Source organism: Colossoma macropomum, unplaced genomic scaffold (assembly GCF_904425465.1).
Source record: "Colossoma macropomum unplaced genomic scaffold, Colossoma_macropomum, whole genome shotgun sequence".
Taxonomy (NCBI): Eukaryota; Metazoa; Chordata; class Actinopteri; order Characiformes; family Serrasalmidae; genus Colossoma; species Colossoma macropomum.
Genome location: NW_023494803.1, coordinates 15,127,471 through 15,139,412, shown reverse-complemented (window position 1 = coordinate 15,139,412; position 11,942 = coordinate 15,127,471). Strand labels below are relative to the sequence as shown.

At 35.9% G+C, this 11,942-nt stretch overlaps 1 long non-coding RNA gene across 1 annotated transcript; it reads right to left on the bottom strand.

Annotated features, from left to right (window-relative positions):
• Positions 1 to 319: 319 nt before the first annotated feature.
• On the bottom strand, positions 320 to 2,405 carry LOC118824115. The gene is made up of 3 exons (XR_005008574.1): positions 2,288 to 2,405; positions 2,088 to 2,173; positions 320 to 1,611 (listed from the first exon to the last, which is right to left on the bottom strand). It is a non-coding gene; the product is annotated as an uncharacterized LOC118824115 (long non-coding RNA).
• Between the last annotated feature and the right edge of the window lie 9,537 nt (positions 2,406 to 11,942).

Here is an 11,942-nt window from a genome sequence, read left to right as displayed (position 1 = left end):
AATAAGCAATGTCAACTTAACTATATTTTGCAGGATTTACTTCAATAACTTCAGTAACTTTAACGAAAATGAATCATGTTCTTTCTACTTAAGCAAATTATGTAGATTGTAAGAAACTTTTTTTAGTTAAACCAACTCAAATTTGATGCCTTTCTGATGACATTTACTCATTGCTTGTAAGTTTTGTCAGCTTAATTATATTTTGTAAAATTTCCTTGGTGTAATTTCAACTAAATTTAATCATGCTCATGCTATTTCATTAAATTATGTAGATTGTTAAATAACCTTTTAGAAAAACTACTAAATTTACGTATTTCCAAACAGTTACTCATTGTTTATTATGTACAACAGCTTAATTATATCACAGACCATTTATTAATGTACAATTTTAAAAGTTAATTTTCACAAATTAAACTTCAACTACACTTAATTAATGTTCCATCTATTTAAACACCTGGTCAAGACATGAATGACTATCATGACAATAAAAAAAAAAATTACAGTGACTTTATTTAGGTACATCAAATGCACATGCATATTAGGATTAATTAAAATACACATTTGCTTTACCACTATAGAAAACAACACTGAATATTAAGTAATAAAACAAGACTGTAGACAAAATAAAGCAGAGTAGTAAAAAAATAGACTAAATACTTCTCTATAAGTACACAGCTATCAATACATTATTGCTTGACTTGCAGGCAACACAAGCTAAAATGCAAGTTTACATACAACAATAAGCTTCAAACAGAACACTGCAATTATAAACACATTCACCTAAATGTGTGTGCCTTTAATCACAATTAATTAAGTAATGGCCCAGAATTTGTGAAACAATGAAGTAACATTCAGTAATTACACCAACCTTCAGTGCAACTTTACAACAGCAGATATTTAAAACAGAACAGCACAATAACAGTATTAATGTTATACGACTTTATACAATATCCAGTTCTCATCAATGATCAAAATAATGCCCAAAAAATAGTGCCTACAGAGTACAACCTTCTTGTCAAAGCACTGCCTCTTGTTAGCACAACCTTATTTTGCTTGTTAGACTTTGCAAATTTAGGGTGAAAATTTATAGAGCTCAAATTGTTCAAAAGGCTACTTTGTACACTGTTAGCAAAAAAGACTAAAATTTAACTGCATGCTGTTTTAAGACAAATTGTTCTTAAACATGACCAGGATCTTGACATGTTGTATAGAATGTGACTTAAGCGTTGTTCAAAAGTCCATTGCTTTTCAAGCAAAGGACAAGCTAGTGTGAAAAGTTCCATATATTTCCAGAAAGGACAGCCTACTTTGACTATCCCAAGATTTTGTTCTCCAAACCAAGAATATTAGGGGAGAACTTTGTACCATCCTTTGGCATGAGGAATGTACAAATTCATAGCAGCATTTCTGCCCATTGTGGTGAGCCATATTCAGTACAGATTACTCCAAGCATTACTGCAGTCTGGTGCAACTGATTTGATGTTTCCTACAATAATGTTTCCATCAGTGTCACTGTCTTCATATGCTCCAAGAGCTCCACCCTCTTCTGATGACATAAATGTCCATTTCAGTGCTGTGCTGGTCTCTCAATATGTCTTCACCATGAATGTCCTACAAATTAAATCTTGTTATTAATACTAAACTTCACTGTTCTCTTGCTCCATAAAGAGTAAGTTCAGTTTATTTTTCATTTGAGCTCTTCTAAATACTTCCAGGCACCTCAGACAGTAAAATACTTATTTTATGATGAATCTTAATAAAATCAGCCCCCATCTCCACAAAACTCCATTCAATGGTAAAATACACATTACAAAATTGATAGTTCTAGCTCACCCTTCTCACACTAGCACCTACAATCTATGGTTGGTGCTAACATACTAACACACCAACGCCGCGTTTCGATTTCGATTGACTATACAGATGGGAGGGGGCTGATTTTATTAAGCAAATGTTATTAGCAATTGATATAAGAACAGAGGTGCCTGGAAGACACACACAGAGCACAAATATGAAATAAGATGAATTTACCTAGAAATTAGAAGTGAATTAGAATGATGGTGATGTACTTAGGTCACATACTGACTTACCATGTACTCCTTGATGAGAAATCCATCATCATCATTCAGGTGCGGACAAAGAGCTTTTATGATGGCTTCTCCGATCATCTTAGAGACTGAAAAATGATTACTAATTTGAACATTAAAAAAATAAATAAATAAAAAGCAGCTTTACAAAACAAATAGCCTCATAGTTAAATATCAAATCTGGATCATAAAAATGCACTTACCAGAGACTTAGAACATGCCACAGAATCCTTTAAAAGATGGCACTCAACAACCTTGTTAAGCCTTAACCTATAAACAAAGAGGACATTTAAATAAAATTAAGTGAAAGACCATGTTAATATTTTATCTTAAACATAAGCTTTACTTTAATGTTTTATCGCTGTACCTTAATGTTTTATCTCACCATGTGGAAGGACATAACAGTGCATTATTTTGGCTATAATTTAATAGTCTTACAATAATATATATTTTATTCATATTTAGCTATTTGGTTTAATCCTGTGAACAATATTTTAGTTTGAAACCAATTATGATATTTAAGTCACTTCAATGTTCTTTTAATCAATATGGCTATCAGGATTCCCTGTCTAGGGTTTGTGCATTATTGAGCATCAAAATCAAAGTAAAAATATAGCCGCAAGCGGCAATGAGCGGGTTCAAGCATGCAACAGCAGCACGGGCCCTCCTGCAGGTTTAGCCCATTAGGCCTAAAAAGGTCTCAAGCTGTGGGTCTTATTCATAGGCAGAGTGAATAGAACTGATAGGAAGTCAGCTCATCAAAAGGCCTTCAGTTGCCATAAACAAGAAGCAGTGGTGTTTTAAACACATTATAGATTTGCATTCATATGTACTGATCTACACTGCTTTGTAGAACATCCAAGAAGTTGCACTTGCACAGTGGATTGGTTCTATATTTAAGCCACTGATTTGATGTAGGCCATAATGAGGCCCAATGCACTCATAAGAGGCCCTATTGGTGTGAGGAGCTCAGTGAAAGTGGGTCAGAATGAGTGAAAAGGCCACAATATGGTATCATTCTTGATCAGGGACCAAGTTTTGGTCAGAATGACCTTTTGACCTTTGTATAATAAGCCTTTGCATAGCGAAATCTTTGAATGAATAAACCAAAATAAAAGACAAGCAGTGCAATTTTTGACATAACATGTAATTAGAAAGTTGTTCAGGTCAGTGAACTGAGTCACACGGCACCAATCGTTTATCTGTTGACCTTGTAATAACATTGTAATAGCATTTTAATTGATTTTTAAGTGTTTTGGAGTGCTAACGCGCCCCCTAAAGGCCAATCTGGACCAAAATTGGCATACACCATTCAAGGCTAAATATGTACATATGCATAAAGTTTGGAGATGATCTGACCAATGACTGTTGAGTTATAGTAAATCAAGCTAGCAATGCCATGTTTACAGTAATTAATTGGTTAATGCTCAATACACTGAGTGGAACAGTCAAAATGTTTTTGATAATTATTGAGGATCTGTGTCTTCTGAATCTTAAGATACTAATTTGATGATAATTGGCAAAACATCCTGAGACTAGTTCGCAAGAATAGGTTTTTCACATTATGCAAATTAGCTCAAAAACTAAGGGGGTGGGGCAAAAATTTACCAAGGGTGCACAGCAAGTCCCAAGGAATCAGCAGAAAAAAGAATTTTGTCTTTATCTCACTCTGATCAAAAGTTACAGGCAAAAATATGAGTAAAGTTGAAAAAGATGAAAAATAGAAACAGAGGACTAAAGTAAAGTATGAGCTGAGTGAAAGTGGGTCAGAATTAGTGAAAAGGCCACAATATGGTATGATTCTTGATCAGGGACCATATCCAAAGATGTTTACCAAGTTTTGGTCAGATTGACCTTTTGACCTTTGTATAATAAGCCTTCGTATAATGTAGTCTTCGAATGAATAAGCCAAAATACAAGACAAACAGTACAATTTGTGACAGAACATGTACTTGGAAAGTTGTTCAGGTCAGTGAACTGAATCACATGGCACCAAGTATTTATCTGTAGACCTTGTAATAACATTGTAATAGCATTTTAATTGATTTTTAAGTGTTTTTGAGTGCTAAAGCGCCCCCTAAAGGCCAATCTGGACCAAAATTGGCATACACCATTCAAGGCTAAATATGTACATATGCATAAAGTTTGGAGATGATCTGACCAATGACTGTTGAGTTGTAGCTAATCAAGCTAACAATGCCATGGTCGCAGTAATTAATTGATTGATCCAAATGACCCTAAGTAGAAAAGTCAAAATGTTTTTGATAATTATTTACCTACACATGCCAAAGAATTTTTCCAGACCAAGTTCGAAAAGATTGGATCAAAATCCAGGGACTAGTTCGAAATGTAGGCTTTTTAAACAGTTACGAATTACAAAAAAACTATGCAGTTTTGTAATAAATATGCATTTGCAAAATTGTTTGGAATAACGTACTACATATGATATACAAGGATTTTCAAGCAAACTTGTAATAAAATAGTAATAATATGTAATATGTTAATTTTTATGAAAAAAAAAGCCCCCCAGTGGTCAATTTTTCTCAAACTTTATTGATTGTTAGAAAGTGGCTATATGAAGAGATCATTCAAGTTTCATGATGACTGGTCAATGTTAAGCCTGTCAAAAGCCTGCTAAATGCTGATTGGCCGATGGCGACCATGTACTTCAATTAATCAAATTGTCCTTAAGGACTCACTTACAGTCTGGCCAACAGATGGTATTTACAAAGTTTCAGCTTGATTGGATGTACGGATGCTGAGAAACAGCCATGTAGCATTAACTCCGCCCCCTAATGACATATGCGCACAAAAATCGAATGGCTACCTCAGAATCTTCTCCCAAATGTGTCTGTCAAGTTTGAAATTTTTTGGCTGAAGGATTGTCGAGTTACAGAATTTTCAATTAATTCTGAATTATTTTGAATTTATCCAGAAGGGTTCATTTGCATATGGCAGCCATGTTGTTTCGAAAAGTCAAAATGTTTTTGATAATTATTGAGATTCAGGCTCTTCTGAATTTTTTGACACCAAAAACATGAGGATCAGGAAAAAATTGTAGGACTAGTTCGCAAAAGTAGGTTTTGCATTTTATGCAAATTAGCTCAAAATCTAAGTGGGCGGAGCTAAATGGTCCAAATAGCAAAGTTGTTTGTTTGGACCCAAGGAACTTGGAAAAAATTATGGCTTGTCTGCGAAAAATCTGGTTTAGGAGTTATAGACCCAAACGCATTGACGTGCACTATAGCGCCCCCTTGTGGCCGACTGGGCTGATTCCTTGCGCCTGAGTAGCGGGAGTGAGTACTACCTATTGACCAAGTTTGGTGTCTCTAGGACTTACGGTTTGGGCTGTGCGTTCCGTTTCAGGGCAGAAAAGGAATAGGAAGAAAAATCTTGACAATTTCAATAGGGTTCAATGCATTGCATGCTTGAACCCTAAATATAGCCGCAAGCGGCAATGAGCGGGTTCAAGCATGCAACAGCAGTATGGGCCCTTCTGCGGGTTTGGCCCATTAGGCCTAAAAAGGCCTCAAGCTTTACGTTTAGCCCATTAGGCCTAAAAAGGTCTTAAGCTGTGGGTCTTATTCATAAGCAGATTGAATAGAACTGAAAGGAAGTCAGTTCGTCAAAAGGCCGTCACCTGCCATAAAAAGTGAGCAGAGGTCTTTAAACACATTATAGGTTTATCTTCATATGTACTGATCTACACTGGTTTGTAGAACATCCAAGAGGTTGTCAACATACATGTCAAAACTACATGACTAATGGCAGCATTTCTCACTTAGTAGCACTTGCACAGTGGATTGGTTCTATATTTACCCTTTGGTTTGATGTAGGCCACAGTGAGGCTAATGCACTCATAAGGGGCAGTAATGGTGTGAGGAGCTCAGTGAAAGTGGGTCAGAATTTGTCAAAAGGTCTCAATATGGTATGATTATTGATCAGGGACCATATACAAGGCTGTATCCTAAGTTTTGAGTAGACTGACCTTTTGACCTTTGTATAATGTAGACTTTGAATGAATAAAGCAAAATAAAAGACAAGCAGCGCAATTTTTGACATAACATGTAATTAGAAAGTTGTTCAAGCGAGTGAACTGAGTCACACGGCACCAATTGTTTATATGTCGACCTTGTAATAAGCATGCTTGAACCCTAATAAGAAAAATCTTGACAATTTCAATAGGGTTCTACGCACTGCGTGCTTGAACCCTAATAAGAAGAAAAATCCACACAATTCCAATAGGGTTCTACGCACTTCGTGCTTGAACTCTAATAATAATAATAAGAAAAATCTTGACAATTTCAATAGGGTTCAATGCATTGCATGCTTGAACCCTAATAATTACTTCTACCACTTGGCACTTGAAGACCATAATGTTTAACATAAATGCAGGGTGACTTAACATAAGGAAAACCTGATTTTGGTAACAATGACAGGGGAGTCACATAAGCAAAATGTGTGTGTGTGTGCGCACCATCTTATATACAAAATTATATTTTGATTATAATAATGATTAATGACACTCTGCTGTTATACAGACAAACAAACCTCTTTTCCACCACAGGGCTAAACAGTTATCATTAGCTTGCTAATTAACAAGATAACGGATTCTATTATGCCGAACTAAATCTCCACTGACAATTCTGATAGAGCAAAGTCGAGCGATTGGTGTTGAAGGAACAGAAAGCTGAAATTAATGTTAAACCTGCTTCATGGTGCTTGTAGCCTACTAGCTAAGTTAGCCAGCTAGCTGCTAACACTAACGTTTGCTGCGCTAACGGTATCAGAGCCCATGCTGGAACACCACATTGCGAACTGGGTTCATCGAACAAAGCATTAAGTCTTAAATGGACAAATTTTGAAATTAAACCAGGTAGCTGATGTCTGTAACCTACTAGCTGCTAACGCTATGTTTGCTAAGCTAACGCTAGCTACAATAGCATTTGCAGGCTCCATCAGAAACCGGCTCTGGCTCCATATGCAAACTCCTAGCTAGCTAGCTAACAAAGGCTGAAATTACACAGGTTTGTGGACACCTAGCACCCAAATATCACATCCGAAATCACAGGTGAAGCGAGCACAGCCTCCTCCGTGGGAAAAGATTATTGCAGGCCATGTCAAGGACACAGCTAGGTCTGTCTACTTCAAATATGCGTTGAATTGAGCCCCTCACAAACTTACGCTATGCTAGTCGTCCCTTAACTGTACGTTTTCATCACAGTTATATCCAGCGCTGCGTTGTTTGTGCGTCTACAACCATCTAAACGATATTTTACCGTGTATCTGTACGATGACACAGCAGCAAAATGCTGCAGTGAACTTTAGAAAATGGCGCCGTTACTTAGCTAGCTTGGCTACGTCCACAGTACCGTTAGCTAACGGTTGTGTTGATGAGCAAATTTAGTGAGGACCTCAACATGACAGATACTTATGAAGGACACGTTAAATTAAAACACTGCGGTCAGCTTTAGTGAGTTTAGTGATTATTTGACTGAGTATCGTTATGTGTTCTTTGAATCTGCGTCGGTTTAAACTAAACTGGCTCGCTAGCCAAGTTAGCTAAGCTAGCTAATTTTAAGCCATGCTAAGTCCTCCCTTAACCTCACGTTTTTGCCAATATTTTTCTGCGTAAATGTCATGAATATGTTATATGTCCATAACGACAAACAATAGACAATATACAATCTCCAACATTGTGAACGTAAGAGGACAGAATGTCCTCAGGTCAGCCAAATCTCCCCAGAGACGAGGTGTAGAAAATGGCTGCTGTCAGCTCGGGAAAAGTTGTGCCTGCGCATGCGCAGTTTCTACCCCGTGACACAACATAATTATTTCTAGTTCACTTTAAGCGTGTTTCATATGTTTAGTTTACTGGTTTTCAACATTGCTTATTATTATTTAGTTGAAGCAAAAACACATTTAAATTGAGAAAAGTATGCACAATTTTATTATGTAAAATTTACTAAGGGCCAAGTTCATTTTTTTTGCGTCGGTGTGTGTGTGTGTGTGTGTGTGTGTGTGAATGCTTTTTCAAAACCTCCCAAGCTTTGTCCGGTATAGTACGTGGGAAGAATTTTCCATAAGTGCATATATACACTGACCAGCCCACCTCCTTGTTTTTACACTCAGCTCCACTGTCCATACAGTTTCACTTTGTAGTTCTACAGTTACAGACTGTAGTCCATTTGTTTCTCTGCATACTTCAATGGTTAGGACCCCCACAGGACCACCATAGAGCAGGTATTATTTGGGTGGTGGATCATTCTCAACACTGCAGTCACACTGACGTGGTTGTGGCGTGTTAGTGTGTGTTACATGTGAATCAGACAACAGCAGTGCATAATGTGTCGTGAGTAAGATTATATTAAAAAATTACCAGTGCAAAACCCGGCAACTAATACTAATTCTATACTAATTTTAGTATAGACATCTGAGACAAAATGTCTGAAATCTACCGATTTTGTGTACACCTGCTACAAAATCAAAGACTAATACCACTTTTAATGCCACTTTTCTTAATACCACTCTTAATGCCACTTTTCTTAAAGATTCATGTGTCCATAGAATGATATCAATAAAGTGCCAGTGCAAAAACTCAGCAATACTACTTGTGCTGATTTAGTCTATTAGATGTATACGTCTACCTTATAGATGAATGTTTCCTGAGTAAGATTATGCTAATAAAGTAACAGCAAAACAGTATTTCTCAGCCACACCTGTTGTGAGAATGGGCATTAGTCAAACAGTCGGAAGTCCACTGTTTTTTTCTATTCTGATATAAAATATGGTGCCAGTGCTCCAAGGCCTACATTTTCAAAATATTACTTTTCTTAAAGAACCGTGTGCAACAGTCTAAGTAAAATCACAACAGTTTAAGTAAACCCTTCGTTTTTTTGGTCTAATATAAATCAAAATTGCATCCATGCAACAAACAAACAAAAAAAACAGCTCTGCTAAAATGCTTTCATTCTTCAACAACTTTTTTTGGCTTAAGGTTTGAATCAAACAGATCAAGTCTGCAGTTAGTAATTGTATTTGTAAATTTGTATAGCTCATTTCACGGAGCTTTGGTCATGTGACAATGATGCGTTGACCACGTGTGAAATAGGCAGTGCACAATTATTATTATTATTATTATTATTATTATTATTATTATTATTTTTAACAGCTTTTAGCTCGAGTTATTTTTTCCTTTTCTTTTTTTTTCCTTCCTTCCAATTGTTTATTATAGAATTACATTTGTACAAAAGCAGTATAAAGCAGAACAGATATAGTTAAGTAAGAAAAATGTGGAAACAAATTTAAACAACAAAGTTTAAACAAAAAAAAACGTTTTTACAGAAACAAATTAAATAAGGTGCATATATTCATTGTTTTGACAGCTTTTTTGTTTTTGGAGAGGGTAATAGAAGTTGTGTATTGTTTAGCTTCTATTTCGAATTTGAGAAAATCTGGTTTGGAGTGAGTAAATTTGCATTTATGTATATGAAATTTTGCCAAAAGAATGATCAAATTAATAATATAATATTCTTTGACTTTATTATTTTTATAATGACTGAAGCCAAACAACACATTATCCAAAGAGAGATTAAAATCATGGTCGATACAATCAATGATAAATCTACATACATCCTTCCAAAGCTTTTTTGTGTGGGAGCAGTGCCGGAACAGATGTAAAAGAGTTTCTGGATTTACATCACAGAAAGAACAACTGAGATTGATATTGTTTTTAAATTTAGCAAGAAATTGATTAACTGGATAACATCTATGTATAATTTTGTAAGAAACTTCCTTTATTTTATTGGTTAACAGATATTTAGACGGCAAGGTCCAAATATATTTCCAATCAGGATTTTTTACAAGAGAATTCCAATATGTAACTGCATAAGCAATAAAAGTGACATCTCTTTGAAACAGCCTGCGAATATCCCTGTTGTTGTTTTTTTGGAAGTAGAGGAGAAACATATCTGACCAATAAAAGTATCTTTTGGATTCAGAACTGGCTGGTGTGTGGGCCCCTCTTTAATTGCTTCTTTAAAGAGCATAATAATACCAGAAGGAATTGCATCCAGAACCACTGCATATTCTTTAGGAGTTATAGGTATCTTATACTTGGATAAAAATTCTGTATAACTAAGCAATAATCCTCTATCATTAAATAAATCTCTAACCAACAAAATACCATGTTCAATCCAATTTGTAAAGAATAATGATTGATTTTTATATAAAATGTATTTATTATTCCAAATAAAGTATGTATGTGGTGAAAAAATATGTTTATATATGAGGGACCAAGCCGATAAAACCTGCTGATGAAAGTTAGATCATTTTAAGGGGATTTTTTCAATCTTATAATCACAAAGTAAAATGAAACTGAGGCCACCAAGTTTGGAAAAAATATAATGAGGTATGAAATTCCAAATAGAAGAAGGGTTATTTAAGAACTGTTTAATCCAATTGACTTTAAGATTATTGTTAAGGGTAGTAAAATCAAGAAAGTTTAGTCCTCCAGACTCATATGTATTCATGATAACAAATTTTTTGATATAGTGAATCTTGTTTTTCCAGACAAAGTTGAAAAACATGCTGTCAATTATTTTAGAGAACTGGTTGTTAACATGTAGTGGAGTGGCGACATAACTTAGTCTGGAGAGACCTTCCGCTTTAGTTAAAAGAGTTCTGCCTTTTATTGATAGATCCCTCTGCAACCGAAGATTTAGCCTTTTTTGTTTTATCTATGATAGGGTTAAAGTTTAGAGCACCTCCAGAATGTCTGTTCTTTGTGATTTGTATGCCTAAGTAAGTTATCACTTCTTTTACAGGTATGTTATATATATGAGTTGTCGCACAGTCTTTAAATGCAAGAAGCTCACATTTGTTAAGGTTTAAAAAAAGGCCAGAGGCTTTGGAAAATTCCTGTATGATCTTTATTGCTACAGATACTTGATGAGTATCCTTTACGAAAAGTGTGGTGTCATCTGCTAATTGACTGATGATAATTTCTTTATTACCAATTGAGATCCCTTTTAAGGTACTTGTTTTGGCAGTGCACAATTATAGTCACATGATTATAACATTTCGATTACGAACCTCCTACGTTCAGATTACGTATCACCACCTACACCGGTATGTCACGCTCCATCGACACTACGTTGTAAGCGCCTCATGAATATGGAATACCATACGTTGCATCTCCTCAGGTGTTGTCACGCTCCCTTATTAAAATGCAGATGTATTCATATACAGCTTTACTGATTGGATGTAAGATGTCAAAACCTCTAAACACGTAATTTGTTACCGCCTGCACACTTGCATTTTTTACATGCGGACGTGTGATATTTCCACTCGTGCAGTCGATTGCTCATAAAGCGTTTCGGCACTATTGGCTTTCCATATTATAACGCCGTATGTCATCGTGACGCGCCGATGGCGCAGACGCAACTCGGACAAAAAAACTAACCGGCATGCACCGTACCGAGTAGTTCGTAGTGGGCCGGTATCGTCAAATGGAAGAAAAGATTAACTCAAGCGAACGTTTTTAAATATAACTAATATACGTACAAATAAAAACATTGCACGTCATCAGTTTGAGACAATTCAGCCGGGGGCGCGCGATGCAGTTAGCCAGCCAGAGATGAAGAAGTTTCTCAGGGCGCTTTGAAAACCTTGTTTGGTATGGACATATCAGATTTTTTCCTTAGTTAGTTCCGTTTTGACGTATGTGAAAACTCCAACCGTATTCGGCTCTGCAACAGACAGTTGAACTGTGGCCCGCTTCCAAACGAACCCTGGCTACTGGTTGGAAGCAGTTTATGATGAAACGACGGGATTCATCAACAGAGCTCGTTTTCCTTT